Source organism: Pezoporus flaviventris, unplaced genomic scaffold (assembly GCF_033815535.1).
Source record: "Pezoporus flaviventris isolate CSIRO_AGI_PZ_B2104156 unplaced genomic scaffold, CSIRO_AGI_Pfla_v1 ptg000021l, whole genome shotgun sequence".
NCBI classification, from domain to species: domain Eukaryota; kingdom Metazoa; phylum Chordata; class Aves; order Psittaciformes; family Psittacidae; genus Pezoporus; species Pezoporus flaviventris.
The window spans coordinates 1583270-1600922 of NW_026892569.1; the positions used below are offsets into that span (position 1 = coordinate 1583270).

General features: G+C 42.5%; 1 long non-coding RNA gene across 2 annotated transcripts; it reads left to right on the forward strand.

Moving 5' to 3' along the window:
* Positions 1-1341: 1341 nt before the first annotated feature.
* LOC133270709 (uncharacterized) lies at positions 1342-10968 on the forward strand. 2 transcript variants are annotated; one of them, XR_009743873.1, is made up of 5 exons: positions 1342-1582; positions 2754-2800; positions 9755-9909; positions 10627-10754; positions 10934-10968. It is a non-coding gene; the product is annotated as an uncharacterized LOC133270709 (long non-coding RNA). The 2 variants fall into 2 exon arrangements; XR_009743872.1 differs by lacking the exon at positions 10934-10968 and having other exon boundaries at positions 10627-10848.
* The last annotated feature ends 6685 nt before the right edge of the window (positions 10969-17653 follow it).

Genomic DNA, 17653 nt, shown 5'->3' on the forward strand with positions numbered 1-17653 from the left:
TCCTGCTTTCTACTTCAGTCAGTGAGAGAATTCATGGCAGAGGGTCCTGGAGATGCTGCACAGATAACCTCCTGGTCAGAGATGGCAGCTTCCCAGGATTTTGGCCTGAGTGAACTGATTTTCTCCTTCAGGTATGTTCCTTTAACAAGAACATAAAATGAGGTCTTTCGAATGACCTAAGTGTTTGACTTCTATTTTTGCTTGGTCAATATATCATGTTGTGAGCTTAGAGATGAAAGTCAGCACAAGTTTGATGTTGACATCAGTGGAGTGGGAGACAGCCAGGTACCCCTGACATTAAGGGCATCGGCATCCTGGAGCCAGGCAGGACATGAGTGCTTGGCTAGAAAGGGTCTACCAGAGTCCCATAGTTTTTACAATCCATTTACTGGTGCCTGCAAGATGTTTTGCATAGATTTCTTTTCTTCTTACCTAAATGTGAACACATACAGATCAATCCAGAGACTCTGATTCTTTAAGGAACATTCTGCTTTGTTATTCCTTTCGCTTGTTTTGCACAGAACAGGGCAACACCAAGAAAGTAACTTACTGGGGATGATCAGAAAGACCTTTTTTCCCCTCATTTTTCAAAGGCAGTACACATAAATTGAATGTTGTCTGTACACAGAGTTGCGATTTTCTATATATAACCAAGGTGTCATTCCTGTAGCTCATTATTTCACCATGTTTAGGAAAAACATCTGTGTCAACAGCCAAGGCTGGTGACTGTCATTGGTTTTATTAAAAAGCAAAAGCTTTTGATCTTTTGAAGAAAGAAAAAGAAAAAATCAGCTCCTGTATTTTTTGAAATATTTTGTACTTGATCTTACCTGAAAGCATCAAAAAGTGAAAATCTGATGTGACATTATACATCCTAGTGGCCCCTAATAGTCACTCACTCCACCAATTTTTCTAAGTTTACCTTTAATTTGCTACTCCCAAACTAATTGAGGACTCAGTGCCTTTAGACTGATTTTCATTTTGTCTTGAGTTATTCAGACATCTTTACTACAAATTCTTTTTCAGTCCAATTAAATTCCTGCAGCATAAATGTCATTATTAATATCATCACCTTTGGTAGACTAACTTTGCCTTGGTCTCCTGATAACTGTGCATTGTAGACTAACTCCTTTTCTTCCTGGTTAATATTTGAAAAGTTCGGCTTGAAGTAAGAACAACTTGAGGCTTAGCATAGACAGAATATCCATTAATATTAATATATTAATTCACATTTATGGGTTTTTGTAAAAAAAAACCACCCTACAGTTATGGTATTATGTTAATTTTCAGAGGAATATTTCAAAACTCATTTAAAAGTTATCTTTTTTATCTTAGAAAACTGTTCCTAGATGCCAAGAATGCTAATAATTTGAGGATTAGAAGTAATTCCCACTTACATGGTAAAAATTTCCAGTCAAATCATTAATGCACGTGAAAGGGACACTCACTGAAAAAATGTATGTGGGACTGCAAGGGACTGCCAAAAAGCATTCAGTTCTTCAATCCAAGAAAAGCTCTTCCATGGGCTCTCTGCAGAGGACAGGACACCATCCTGGGAATGGTGGGAACGTAGGACCAGTGGGTGAGTTCTTATTTTCTGAGCAGGTAAATATTAAGAAGAACTACCATAAAAAACCAACCAACCAACCAAACAAACAAAACATGCCAAAAACCAACCAACCAACCAACCAAACCCAACCAAAACCAAGCAAACAAAAAAAACCCCAAACCCAAAAACTGATACGAAAATGTCATCATCTGTCAGTAGCTGGGCTAACATTGTCGTGGTAACTTTCTGTTAATCCTGAATTTAATAATGATCTTTTTAGCTCTAAATCCATCAGTAATACAGAGATTTTCTGAAGGGCACAAGTAACAGTGAATTACCTTTTGTGGGAGGTGTACTGTGAGTAAATCAACACATTGATTCCTAGTCTAAAAAAAGGATTATTTTATTAAGGTGAAGTTTTGATCTTTGCTCTCTCAACGTTTCGATGAACATTAGTGGTATTAGAACTGCAGATCCAGACATCCAGAACAATCTATTAAGTTAATAGGCAGTGAGAGTTTGAGATTGATTGCTATAATCAAGGCATGAAAGCTGGAATTTGTTTTCTAGATACAGATAACTGGACCAGATTCTGGGACAACTACAGAGTTGTGTATTACTACAAAAAATTATCTGCTTGAATTCTGATGAACGAAAAAGGAGAATAAAAAGCTATTCAAAACAAGTGAGGTTCTTATAATTTGACTCTAATAAAATACTCCTAAATTCTTCTTCACAAGCCCATATGAGCTTAAGCAAGCCTAAGTAAGTATAGGAAGGCTTTGTATTGACTCTAGAGCATAACCTACATCAGCCCCTTGAGAAGCCATGATGCACAATAGCATCATGGTCTGTATTGGAATGATATAGTTATAGAAGTCTCTGTAATCTTCAAATCAAAGTAGAAGTAGCCTTGGTGACACCCTCGTGCCCACTCTGTATCCACTGTAGCAAATCTCTGCCAACCTGAGGGGTGCTCTGGGGGGCTCAGCTGGTGGGGCACCAGCACTGCAGGCAGAGGCTGCACCTGCTGAAGCAACCCTGTAACCGATGGCCAAAAGCTCCCCAAAGACTGACTAAATTGCCAAGTTAATGTATTGAAGGAAGTGCACTTCAGTAATTAAATTGCTCTGATGCAACTGCTACATTCTGTGATTTTATTTTTTTTCTCACACTCCTGTTTATATTTTGATTATTCTTGAAGAACTCCACAGTTCCAGAGCTTCCTTGGTGCTCCCTGAAATTTTCTAGGTAAGCCCTTGATGCCATTCTTTTATCTGTCATCATGAGACTCAAAGGGGGAGGAGTGTTGTGCTTGCATTTGAAATCCTGATACTCAGCTTAGAAACCCTCTGGTATGATTTTAAACATGCTGCAATGGCTTATCTGCTAAATAAAATCTACATGAGGAATGTTGATACTTAATGAAATATAAGTTTGGGGATTTCACATAAGAAGGCTGCTGTCACTGCTTTAATATATTAGGGGAGAGTTCTGTGCAGATGGTATATACAGAGTTATTTCCTGACTGTACTCCAAAGTAAGTTGATTTGTGGTTTAATGACTTTTATCAAAATGAAATAAGCGTTTGATCTTTGGATTTGATCTGGCTATATCTGCAGCTGCTACACCACTACAGCAATTACTTCCAAACTGGGCTTTTTGCCCAGGCAAATGGAGTTCGTCCTTGTTTCATGTCTCATTGACCGTCCTGATAATACACACAATGGTACTGTAGTTTTTTTCTTCCTCTAAATTTGATAGGTGTGAAAATAAGAGAGTAATTCCCTTTTTATAGTATCAGTGTTGTTTTATTATAATACATTTGCTACTGCTGATTAATTTTATCTTGAAGTTTCTCCTAACTAAAATTTAGTGTAAGAATGTGTAATTTTCTCTACATAATCCTGCTGTGACCTTTTTATAAAGAAACAAGAAGTTCATTTATGAATTCTAAATCTGGGAACCCTCATGGTAATCTTCAAATCTGTGTGTGTGGTTTAGGGATGAAGTTGTAGCAATACGTTGTACACCCATGTTGGAGTAAATCCACCCCTAATGTATTTCCATGGAAAACAGTAGAATTATACTAGGAATACATTTACCCCCCTGGTATCCGTTGCTGAAATAGTGCTCTTTTATACCACTGGCTAGTTATTACAGAACTAAACTGTAGTGTGTCAAGATTAGCAATTGTTTTTCCAGGACAATGATTCTTTCTTCATTTACTGCTCAGGACAAGAGGCCCCCCAGTTGAGCCCTGAAAGCTGATTGTGATTGTCGTTAAGATTAAGAGTTGTTAGGGCTTGGTGTTGCCAGCCGTCACTTTCCTGAGTAGCGCAGCTCATGCCAGCTGCATTTTTTGACCAGAGTGTAGGAGACAGCAACTCCTTTGGTGGCTTGCAGCCAGCTCACCTGCATGAGGACCAGCAGAAGAAAGCTGCTGCTTTGTGCTATGCAGTGGATTCGCTGAATAAGGCAATGCTGGATGAGGGTGCTCTGGAAACAACCTAGGTTTGCAGCTGACAGATCTGAAGACTGCAGATTCACAGTGGCAAGGGGATGCAGTCACCCAGAATTACAAATCATTAAAGATTTTTGTTCTCCCCTTGTTGACAGTCACACTGGGAGAAAGCACACTGCACTTTGTATGGTTAGAAGCTAGTTTTTAAAATTTTCTTTTCTGGCAGGATATTTCTTACAGATATGCAATAAAAATGACAGTAACTGGAAAGTGGCTGGTGAATGGGTTGCCCGTAGATTTGCAGTCCTACTAGAAACTGTGTGAGAAGGAGGTTCATCACAAGAGCTCTGGAAGGTTTTCATGTGTTAGAGTTGCTGCTGCGTCTTTAGTAAATCAAACTACTCGCATAGTACTTGCTTCTTAATCCAGGAAGATTAAATCCACCAGTGATAGCTACATTGTCTAGCCATCTGCTCTCCCAGGTGCTCCCACGCCTGATCAGAGATGAAGCGATGTGACCTAAAATCCTACTGCCTATCTGGGATCATTCCCAGCACAGTCCCAAGCTTCAGTCTTCTGCGTGACATCAGATGAAGTTAACATCAAGATTTGATGTGATAGCATATGTCCATTGCATAATTCATCACAGTTCTTCTCTGGAACTATTTTTAGATATTTTTTAGTCAGAATTAGAGGATGAGGATTATTCAGAGAAAAAAGATAAGAAAATTTGGGGGTTTTTTGGAAACATGTCTGTGTACTTCTCCTGGGGCTGAAGGCAAATTTGGCCATTCAGCTGTATGTGGTTTGGTTTTAAATAATTAATTCCATCTTGGACTGTTCCACAGTCCTTCACAACAACTTGTGTGTGAGATGGTGTAAATCCAATAGTAGCACGGGAAACCTGCTCCTTTCTTACTTACCACTGCTGCCAAAACCCCTGTCAGGTCAGTTGGTATAACTTTTCCTTCACACCAGTTTCAGAGCTGTATCACTCCATTGCCTTGAGTGTGGTTGTTCCTGATTTCCAGACATGAGACACCTTCAAAACTACTTACCTTCTGTCTTGCGACATACCCATTAAGTGTTGGTATCATGTAGCAGGCAGAGTAGATGGTTTGCCTTCCCAGGCTGTGCAGAGTGCCTCGTAACTGCAAATCGTTGCAGCTCTTACAGCTTGTTCTCTTGTGTCAGCAAGAAAATAGGGAATGCATTCAGCTTGTGTGGGACACCTGGGATGTTCCTGTGTTCTTAAATGAAGGCAGTGCATGCACCCTTTTCCTTGCCTCATTTCACCTGACACATGCAGTATGAGTGGTTTTGCTGTAAGAAAGGAAAAAAAAAATCAACAAAAAACCCAGACTCCAAGAGCATATTGTAGAGAATGAGTCACTGAAAAGAAATGGAAGGAGGAGCTACTTGGAGGGCTTTTACATTTTCCTTATTGCTAGGCGACTGCTTCCCGTGCGTGTGGTGCTCTTCAAGCTCTCAGCAGCTGCCTTATTTGTAAAGCAGTGTTGAGGGCAATTTACAGCAGCTTTGTATGAGAGAAAGAGAAGCAAACTTGGATGGAAGCTTATTTTTTTCATTCTTTCTGAGACAAATGCAAGAGTGTATGGGAGACAATTGCAGGTTCAAGGAGAGCATCGTGCCTGAAATGTGAAGGATCTCAGGCTGACCTTGGTACATTACATGGGTTTTGGGAAAGCCATGCCTTGCTCTCCGCAAATAACAGTGTAATTATACCGCATTTGGGTTAAATCTGTACTGTTAGGGAAGCCACTGGTGCAAAAATGTAATATTGCCAATCACAGAGCTCAGTTTTGGCTTGTCCCTGATGGTCAGTCAATGTGCTGTGTGGGGAACCATCAGCTACCAGTGCTTTGAGTCACATCAGGGGCAGCCAAGGAAGCTTTCAGGATAAAGTGTGAAGAGTGGCCAGCCCCACCACCAGTGACACCGGTGGGTAAAATTCTCAGTTCTGTTTAAAAATTACTCTCTCGGAACCCCAGCTTTAATAAGGCACCTGAAGTAAGCTGATTGAGGTTGGGGCTGCAAATGGAAAAATCTCCTAGGGTTGTAATCATGGGTGAGTAAAAGCCTAGGAAAAAAACAAATCTAAGATCATAAGAATGTGTGAATTATCATCTGAGACAACTGTGCAATTTCTCTTACCATATTTTTCACACTAATGCCAGATGGCTAGGAACGGGATCCCCCACATTCTCTTTCTAGTCTGAGAAGACAAGCAAATAAACAAGGAAGATGTCTGTGATGGTATTAGTTGGCTGCCTGGTAAGGTGAACCATTGCTTTTCATTGCTGAAATAATCAGGACTGTTTCCTAATCTGATTACCGCATTAACCCCCCCTGCTCCGTTCAGTCCTGCCCCACAGATCTCAATTATCCTTTTAGTTCCTGCTCCTCCCCTGTGCTTCCTGCTTGTGACTTAGTGCCAAGTTTGGGGACAGCAGCCAAGTGTCAGGTGCCTTCAGCACTGTGCTGCATCAGCGGGATAACAGACTCCAGCAGATGTAACCAGTATGTCAGAAAAGCCTTATTCAGCAAAAATTAGTACTTAGAGGAGCTACCTCCAGCAGGTCCCAAAGGCAGGCCAGGTGGTCACTGTTGACGTGGCTGCCAGCACGCAGTCCCAGGGACTCCTGCATGGTGCCTTCACACCAGTGTAATGGTGTGGTATGGGATTCGGGAGGTTTTCCTTTTTTAAGGAAAACTATGCAAAAAAAAACCATGAGAAGCTGGGAGCTGTTCGCAAGTGCTGACTCCCATGAGTAGCTGTGGAGCACATGGCTGTGCCTTCCATCACATCCAGGAGTGAGCAGTCCCTTGTCAGGCTTTCGTCTCTTGCTGTGACAACAAAGCTGTCATGTGATGAAGCTCTGATAAGAGGTTATCAGCAAACCACAGGCATTTGCCCACATGCTTTTGATCAGGGACTGGTCCCTGTCAATGCCCTGTGGCTGGCTAGACTTTGAAAGTGCCTTTGATCCATCTGTGCCAATGAAATGGAATTGTTTGAAGTCTTTGATTTGTGGGCAAACTGTGCCCAGGAAACTTGATGGGCTTGTGATATTTCTGAGAATTTCTTACGTTTCAAGAGTTAGAAAAATGAGATTTGACGTTTCTTCCCATTAGCTTGTTTGCACTGTCTGAGTATACCCAGGCAAGGACATTTTACACCAGTTGGTATGTTGGTGGTGAAACCCATCTCTCTGTTGCTCCTACCATCTGTAGGACCATCCTGTGAGTTATCAAGATTCAAGTTTCCCCATGCCAGCTGCATGACAAGACTGCAAGGAAATACAGGAAAAGAAACATGGGGCAGAAATTTTCAGGTGTGGTCTTGAGAAAGATGGAAATTTTGGCAGAACAAGGTGTACATGTTAATACTGCTTCAGGTTCATTGACAGGCACAGACACCTCAGGTGAGATGAGAGCCTGTGGGGGTGTGGGGTGTCCTGCACTCAGGTTGCATTTTGGAGGTGCCTGGCACACTGTGTGATCCCATGCTCCCTGAAATCCCTGAGCTCATGTCATGCATGTTCTGTGCATATATATTAATTATTAATGTGCTGTGTTTCCTACATAGCTAGTTTACCAAAGCAGTTTGTTCTTAGCATGTAAAGGAAATAACTCGGTAAATATAAATGTGTTTCATAATAGCCTTGTTTGTGACAAAATTGTGAACTAAATCTTTACATGACATGGGGCTGCAAGTATTTGAGTCACATTTGGACAGCAAAGCCCACTGCATGCGGCTTTAATTACAATATTTCTCTCAAACACAGTCTTTCTCATGTTTTTCTGAACATTGTTTAAACAACTGATGAAAAGGGTTGAAAACTTCTCAAACTTTCCGTTTCTTAGGGTCTCTTCAGTTCAGTCTTTCATCATGCAGTCAATAAACAGTTGAAAAGGACTCTTCTGAAATGCAGCAGCAGGGCGGAGAAGAGGGGAAATTAATGATATCACCAAATTGAAACTCTTTCAAGTTCCCTTTAATTGCAGAGGGCACAGGGAGCTCATTCAGTTTTTAGTTCTCTGATCTCTTGCTCTCCCCAGCGGGATCAGTTTTCCTTTCCTCCCATGTTGCACGTGATTCTCCCAGGGCATTGAGCCTGGCAGAGTGAAATGGAGCAGAAGCCTGGCTCCTTCCTTGAGGCTCCTCCACTGTGCAGAGCTCTTCCTGATGGGATTTCATCAGTGGAGCAGCAGCCTGGGCAGTCCAGGGAAAGCAGGGCCAGGTCAGTAGAAGTCTCCTGCAAGCCGTGAGATCTTTCTCTAGGTAAGGAAAGAAGAGAGGGTCCTTATAGAGGGCAGAATAAGTAAACCTCGGTCACAAGCTATGAGCAGCCCTTTAGCCCGTCTCTGTATAATGTCTTGCCTTTTTAAACCACAGCCCTAACACCTTCTCCTCTGCCATTGTCCTCACTCATTCAAGCACATTCCTCATAACTCAGCAATGTGTTCCCCAGCACCTCCTCCTTCCGATGCTGCATCCTGATTTTAGGTAGGACTCTGTGCTCTTCACCCTTCCATGGTCCCACACCAGGGCTTGGTCCACCTTCATTGCCTGACCTTTGCCTTTGACCTCAGTAACATAGGACTAAAGTCAGACATCCTCTAAACAAAGCTCTTATCACCTGATTTGAAGTGATGTGACCTTTCATACTGCCCTGGGGTGCCTGAGCTGTGACCAGGCTGCTGCGGTGCCCCAGCCTCACACTGATGGTCCCACTGCTGTTGGTATGCAGCACCCACCATACAAGGATGCTTCTTACTCATTTAGACACCTGGTAAGCTGTTCTTCCTGTTCTTTATCTTTCAGACAAAGAGATAAGGGTTTTAGAGCCCAATGGAGAGGATGTGGGAGGGTACATCACATTTAGATTTATTCCATTTGAGCTAGGTAATGAAGACCAGTGTGTATGCAGAAGCATTCTGGCATTATTTTAGAAGTCTATTCTAAATAGTTGGCTTCCTTAGAAAGAAATTAGGGCGTTTCTTGAAACCTTATGAAATAGTGTATTTGTTACAAATGTCCTTATGCAGTATCTTTCGATTATGTCAGTCCTGGTTAAACCCAGCCTCTGGCTGGCAGGTGCTGCCTGTTCAGTGAGATGGTACATGAGAGTTACATATGCAAGTGGCTCAAGGTTAAAAGAGAAGACAGTAAAAAAAAAAAGCAAGACTGTCAGAACATTGCCCCTGCCCACCAAGGAGTTTCTCAACTAAATGCACCAAGCATGCCCTGGCTGTCTTTTTCTTGTGGAAAGTATCAGTGCAAAAGGCTGATAACTGCTCAGAGAACCATCCCCACCATTGAAAAGACTAAGGATTATAGCTGCAACAGGTCCATGGGCAGAAACAGAAAGTATAAAGCTTTAAATTCAAGTCATACTGATAAGTATAACAAATAAAGAGACCAAATTCCCTTTAAAAATGGGATTAAAGAGGCTGTAGGGAAGAAATATTTTGAAGGAAGTTAAAGAGAAGTTAATCTGCTTTTATGTAATTTGTTTCCCAGTTCTTCCTGAACTGGCTTGCTTTGGAGACAGCTACTTTCAAGGTTTACAGCTGTGCATATGGTTAGGAGGGCTGGAACTGGCAGCCGATCGCCTGACAGAATAATGGCTAACTGGAAAAATAGCTGGGTATATAATTTACAGATGATATGACCACATCAACATCAGTGAAACACAAACTATTCATTTTTACAGTCTCCAGATTGCTGTCTGTTGTGATATGTTCCTCCTGATTGCTCCCCCATTGTGCTGAGCATCACCTCTCCTCCCACCAGCACCCGCAGTGGGAAGGACAATGATGAGCTGCAGCACTGTGGGGCACAAGAGGATGGAGATCTCAGTTTCTGGAGGTTTGTATGGTTTAGATATGGACAGGAGCCAAAGCAGCAGTACCACCAGGTCTGTGTTTTTGCAGAAAGCGTCTGTGCACATCAGCAGTGTGGTGGGTGCCCAGTGGTCTGTAACCTGTAGCTCGTTCCTCTCCTAACCACCACCTGGACTTCCAGCAGCCTGGCAGGTCTGGAACTTCTAGCTCCCAAAGCTGTCCTTGCTCTGGAAGGTGCCAAACAGCTCATTCAGTACATTTCTCTGGTTTTTAAATTGTATGGATTTGAACCCAAGCTTGCTAAGGTGAAACACAAAACCACAGTAAACTGGCAAAGATGCAGAGTTTGGTTACACCAATAGTATTTAACCTTCTGCAGACATCTCTTGTCTTTCCTGTAGGAAAATTGAAAACAATTGCCCTTCAAACCATGGGTGCTTTTCTGAATGTACTGTTTTTTTTAATCTGGGCAGAACGTCTTTTTCATGCTGTTTTTCTCACTCAGTTTCTTTCAGTGGGGGAAAAGACAGTAAAAGGGAGAGAGAGTGGGAACCACAGAATGCAGACATGGAATCTAGAAAAAAAAGTGATGTTTTCTAAAAGCTGGAAATATTTCATCTCCAAATAAGTGGCTTCCTATACAAATATCCATTTATTGTGAACAGGCCAGTTCTTATTTTCTCATTGGAAAAAACCCAGAAGTGTTTTGCTAAGCCTTCTCTTCCTTTCCCCCCAAAACCAGAGATGTGGCAAAACCGAAAGACACTAGAAGGTGATTTGTGTTGTGACACACTGAACTGTATCTGTCCACTGCTGCGATTACAAACAGAGGAGGCTTCTTTCTTCACAAGCGCCCATGTTACCCTTGAGGTGATCTGTATGATCCATCCTACACCATGTGTTAAAACGTGCATGTTCGAGAAACAAATGCCAGTCTTACTGAGGCATTAGTCTCAGTTGCATTCTGCCCCAGGGCTGAAAATTTTATTTGCCTCAACTCTTCTCAACTCCTTGTGACATTATCACTCTGTTTGTTATCTGTCACTTAGGGAATTCAGCTGGCCAGCATGAACTGCCTTGATGTCACAAATTCATGGCTGCACCCAGTAAGCAGTATGTTATGTTTGAAATATGTTCTTCAGGGGTTGGAGAGGGTCATACTGCTGCTGAACCTCTCAAAAGAGCCCAAGCAGCACACAGGCTGGCGTGGAGCACTGGTGATGCTGATTTCTTCAGCTGCATCGTATTACAGAGTGTGGCCTTGGAAAGAAGGAAATTACTCCAGCGGTCACAGTAAGTGTAAAAACTGCTATGTCATTTAACAGACACGGTGCCAGGGCTTTTAGAGAGTGTAATCCAGCTCTTTGAAAATTCTGCTGAAGGATGCTTGAGCTAACAAGGCTCTGTGCTCTCAGATGAAGCAAGCCACGTACATTAGCTCTATTGTCAAGACATGGCGCAGAGCATTTATTGCTTTTGGCTCATGTACAGTGCAGGATTATTCTGTGAGTTTACGCAAGACTGTCTGTTTATAGTTGAAAGTGAATTATTTGCTCATTAGTGGTTCATAAAGGTCTGCTTGCTCCTGCAATGTGAGACGGCTTGGACTTCTCTTTTGATGAAATGTGCTTGCTTTAGCTCATGCTCAACAGCACCTTCAAGGTGGTCCAAAGGACATGGGATTAGGAAAATCAACAACTACTGTAAGAAAAATATCCCTCTTTTTTGTTGCTCCGGCTTTCAGCACCACAATCCCACTTTGAGGCCTGCGTGTGCCAGAGGAGGGAGGTGAGGGCAGAGAACAGCGATGCTTTGGCTGGCCTCAGCCTCTCCTGTTGCTTGTCCTTCCTCAGCGTGTCAGTTCTGGTGAGCTCAGGACAGCTTCCAGTAGCCTGCTGTGATGTCAGATTTTATACTTGCTTTGCACCTCTTAAAAAAGCTTTCTCTGAAACAGAAGATATGGTAGATGGCAATCAGTGAGGAGAAAACAGCTATTCTGTGCCAGATATAAGCAAGTAAGTAAGTTTTCATTGTATTAAAATAAGAAAAGACATCAGTGCTCTTTCAAAGGGAAATAAAAATATGCTCTTAATACTTCCCTGATTGGCCCCGGATGTTTGAACCCCAGTTGGTTAAAATGCCTGGGACACCCCACAAGCTCTGTCAAATTGCAAAGCTGGTTTTCGGAGTGTTTAGCAGGAACTTAGGCAGGCTTTTGCATAAAGGCATGAATTTTCCACTGACCCATGAAACAACATTGTACTTTTTTTCCCTACTTTTTTTTTTTTTTTTCTGAAAGATAATACTTACCAAGCTTTGGAATATCCCAGAAGCTGGTGCTGTACAGTAGGCTGAGTATATTTTACCTCTCCTGGCTGGAGCACTTGCCACTCACCTTTTACCTAAAGAGTCATTTCTTATCACTGTCAGTTGATAGAGAAACAGGGACAGACTGCTCTGCCTCAACACAGGCAAATTTGGGATTTTTAGTTTTTTCTGATACAATTCTTGTCACACAAGGGTGGAATATTTAGAAATACGAGGACAGTAGTGTTATAATGAGCTGCAGCAATCTCTACTGCCAGCCCCATCAGCTGAGTGATGAGTGCAAGAAACCATTGTCCAGGTGTGGGCAGCTGTGTGGACATGGAAATTGATGGTTATTCAAGTCATGGATTATTGTGTGTAGACAGGTGCAGTGCTGGGTATACACCTGAGGCAGGTTTTGCGCCACTCTGACTTCACTGGAAGGAAGCTATATTATATCAGAGACTGAAAACTCTGGTGGGAAAAGCTGTAGACAGTGACCTTAGTGCCTGGTGTCTGTTCACGGTGTCATTGATGTGTAGGCCCATGATTTTAAGTTCCACTTTCTCTATATTTTATCTGTTTAAACCACGGAGAACAAGGATTAGTCTTTACTTTGAGATTTTAATATTCCAGGATAGATTAAGACAGCAGCATCCTGATGTCAGATGACCATTAAATACTAAATTCTATCAAATCCTCCAGCAGCATTAGTCAAATCAAGACTTAAGTCCCAAAAGCTTCATACATTCTCCAAAATAATTTCACCACAGTATCATCTCTGAAGCCAAGTCGTTCTTTGTCAATAAATGAGCAATTCAGGGATGTATCAGCTGGAGAAGTTCTAACGTGGTTAGTTGTGGCCTTCCCTCGGGTAAGCCATTAAGTGAAAAGCAAATTCTCATGGCTGACTTACAAAAGCACTAAGAAAATGGAAATGTTGATGTTTATTATTGATTTTATTCTTTGCTGCCGTGGAATGGTGCTAGTGGGAGCTGTTTTAATCAGTTTACTTTAACACTTATTTACAGAAGGAAGTGCTTAATTTATCCCCTCTTTTCCTTTACCAAAGTGATGCACTATCAAGATGTCAGCTGTGTTTCTTGTACAACAGCCCATCTCTTTTTGGTTTTCTCACTGTACTTGTGTAATTAATTTCTTATCAGGCCCTATAATACAAAAAAAAAAAAAGTGCATGTGTTTTAACTCCTAAAGTAATCCCTCGTATTCATTATGGGATAGAATAGACAACGATTGCTGAAGATACAACTGCAAAGTGTTTCAGATTTCTGGAAATATGTGTAGAAAACTACATTTATCAAACATTCATCCAAAACTCCCTATGCTGTCAAGTCACAGATACATGCCTGTACAGAGAGCGTATCTTTGGGATTCAAGTCAGACAGGCTGATACCAGTTTAACTGAGAAGCTGGGAAATTTTGAGTGATATATCCTCTCATAATCTGTGAAGTTAAATGGTTTTTCTGATTTGATCCTTTACTGCCTTCCCCATTTTGTGTCAGATGAAATCAGGTGTGAAATGATAGGACATCCAAATGGCGCGTTCATCTGCCCACCCTCTGCTCCTTCATAGCAGGGTGAGTAATTGCAGGGAGGACAACAGAGAAAGTAATTAGGCCCTAATTGCCCCTGATTAGTCATATTTAATGCACCAATATTAGTGGCAATTTCAGTGAGCAGAGTGTCCTGTGAAACCATCCTCCATCGTTAATCAGTGCTGTTTGTGGGGCTGGAAACGACCCTGATGCAGGTTTACTCCAGCAGAAGAGCCAGTCCAGCTCAGCAGCAGCTGGTCAGAGCCCTCTGGAATGGCAACTGCACTGTTTTTTGTGGCCAGGACTGGGAACACGCTTCCTGCATTTCCCCTGCCTTCTTATAGGGTCCTGCTCAAATACCTGAGTTCAAATTCATGTCAAATCTGGCTCTCCATCCTCTTTAGCCCATGGTGGATACCTGACCCTGAGGGAAGCAAAGTATTCTGACCAGGACAAGCTATGGCCATGCTCAGCCCTGCCACCATCCCTTCTCTGCTGAAAGTTCGCCAGCTCCTTGCAAAACCACATCCATTCCATGTGGCCACTTGACACAGGGAACACCTGCCTTTCAAATGAAGAAGATGTTTAATCTCTGGAGCCAAATTTCATCCTCTTCTTGCCCTATCTTGCCTTCATTCCCTGACATTGCTTGGCAGTGAGTGGCTCCAAACCCAGATCCTCCTGTCAGCCTCCCCCTGACCGCCACTAACTACCTGTGAAAGGAGTAATGGCTTTTTGCTGGCTTAGCTGGATGACAGCAAATCTTGATACCTGCCTCTCATAGCCTGGCTCATGTGTTTATAATGATGTATTTGCTCTAGCACCTAGAGTAAATGAATTATATTAAGCCCCTTCAAATGGTCATAAATATGATAGTCTATGTGAACTGAGGTAATTGCCTGCTTTATGTATGTGTTTATCTTCACCGCATTGCATACACAATGTGCATTATGTCAAAAAGATGATAAAGAGCAGCCATAATGCTCCTGAACTGCATAAGTCTTTCTAGTTTACGACTGAGGCTTGGAGCTATCGTACGCAAAGTTAGCTGCAGTAGGTTTAATATAAATTAACATACTTATAAAATGTCAAGGAGCATTAATTGACAATTTCTGAGGCCTACCATGCTAAATACCAATTCAGTTCTAAAACCTATCTCTGCAAATTTAATATATGGAAAATAATGCTTATTCATGAATGGTTTATATAACTTGGAATTAATTACATGGCAGCTAGAGCTAGCTGGTACAGATGGTCTTTCTATAAAACAAGGTGCCAAAAATAAAGTTCCAAGCCCCACATGGGAACTTCTGGGATGGGTATTCAGCACTTTGTGAAAACAGGGCACATCATCTTGTGTGTAAATATCGACTTACTAACCTAATTCCGGACCACTTTTGAAAGAGACCTGGCCTATATAAAAGCATTTAACATCAGCAACTTCTGCATTTTGAATGAGTACGGCAGACGAGGCCTGCAGCAGAGCCCAGTGTGCTCCCCCACCATTTTGCTCATCTAGCAAATGGAGATCACTGCATATCTCTAGGTGAAAAAGATGAGACAAGCTAATGCTTATTTATTTGCACAAAGAGGCAAGTGTTGTTGGGTTCCTTTGCCTACAGCTTGAGCAGCATTAAAGCTGGTAGTAACCAGTGCAATGGGCCGCTTTGGAGGTGCTCAGGTGAATGCTAATTTTTTGTTAATACAGACCTGGGTTATAAAAACCCAGCTTCTCTCTTCAGTGCTGTTTGCAGGCACCAGGAAAGTGCTGATGTCTCTGTGAGAAGGTTACCTTCTTCCCCCTCCAGCTTGTGTTGCTTCCAGCAGCAAGTGTGGTCAGCTCACCACTACAGCATGCCTACTTTTATTCCTCAGGGGAACTTTACTGCCTGTCTAAACAAAGTTAAGTAAGGTGAAGGATGAGATTTTAAAGCATTCATTGATTTTTCCTTTAATATTTTGTTATTTCTTTTTACATCGATACAATATTTACTTTAGCGCACTGTGGTGTAAGTATATTCCCAGAATATGATGCACGTAATGTAATTTCCATATATGGCATACAGATATAAAACAAAAGATTGCCTCTAACTCCCTTAAATAACACAAACCATCTAGGAAACTCTGCTATATGAGCTGAGGGCTCCCAGCTATCCATGCTCAGGTTGCCAGGGCATTCTCAGAGTGGGGGAAGGACAGACCTCTGCAGAGCCCAGTGTGGAGGGATGGAGGGATGGGTTTCCTTGGCATTGGTGGAGATTTGCAGCATTTGGAGCCCCAGAGCTGTGCAGTAATGGGTTTCTATGGCAACTGGATGGTAAAGCTGGGGTTGGGGAACCTGCCCCGCTGTACCCACAGCTTTCACTTATTTTTTTTACCAGATAGACCCTTCTTTTATGTTCTTCCTCGTCTCTCTTTTTTTTTTTTTTTGTGTTGCTGGTGCTGACACACAGGGTCTATTTCCCCATCCTCTGCTCTTCACAAGTGTCCTGGGAGACTCAGTGGAGGGCCACAGGGCACTGAGTGCATTTGCCTGTGGATGCTCAGGAACCCCACTGATGTGGACACCCACATGACTCTTCCACTACACGTGAGGCAGCAGCAAGCACTGTGTGTTGCCAGTGTGGATCACCTTCAAGCGCATTCGGGACTTGTGTTTATCCCTTGTGCCCACATGGGATACTTTCCCTTCCCAGATCTTCCCTTCCCAGCTTCTTCAAAGTACAGAACTTAAATTTCCTTATGTCCGCTTCCTTTATGCTGTCTTTGTAGAGATGAGAAGCAGAGGGCAAAGACACAGGTTATCAGATCCATAGGAAGATGCAGATGGTTTAATCTGAGATACCAGCAGCTGGTTACAGGCTGCATTTAGGGAGGAATTGCAGGCTATACCAGTGACCAGTGGTGTGGGCTATAAGATGTCCCTAGACAACCTGCTGCAGCTGCCCCTGCTTGAACATGGGTAGGATGGTCTGGAGAGGTCCCCACCAGCCTCAGTTGTCCTGTGACTTAGTGACTCTGTAATCAGTGATATAACCTTGGAGTATAGTCTACTCCACCATGCTAATGGTAGTAGAAATGCACAGTAGGAGATGGTTCATGCCCCAGAGATCTCCCCAGAACAGGGAGAACAGACAGTGAGGAAGGATGGGGTGAGACTAGAGTGGTTTCTGTTTCCCCTAAATTAAGCCCTCCCCTGAGGTCAGTGGGACTGTGAGACTAGAACAGTCTCCCCAGTTGATAGCAAGTGCTTATTCCTCTTAAGCACCCTGCCCTTGTCTTTCTGCTTGCTGTTTCATACCCTGCTACTCCCATCCAGCCATCCTTATGTACTTTCAAAGCACAACGTTTGTTTGCTTGGGAGTTTGGGGGTTTTGTTGTTGTTTGTTTTTTACTTTCAACAGCAACACTATGAAACTTCAGGAGGTCTTCACCCCCTGTCTGGTGCCACGGATGCTAGCTATGGTCACCTCACGGTGGAAGGCAAGCTGCAGTGGCACAGCCAGCACTGCAGTGAGAGGCCCTAGGGAGAACTGCACCAGCTGGAGCCCCTCAAGGCTTTTTGGGAGGAAGCCAGGCAGGTACGTGGCTGTAGCCAGGCACAAATACTCTTCAGCTGCAGCATAGGCAGGCATGCAAATTGCTCCTTCCCATGTACCTGCAATGTTTCCACTATGAGCTTCTCCTATACGATGCTGTAACGTGATCTACTTTTATATGCAATATCAGTAATGGTTTTGTCTTGCTGGAAACATTAAAAGAAAAAAAAATGTTTTAACCCATCTGCAAAGCAACTGCTTCAAATTAAATTTTGTAATAAAAACAAATTAAACATAATTGAGAAACTTGCCCTGAGAACAGAACAATAAGAAATTTGCTGTGACAATGGTGCAATATATATTGTT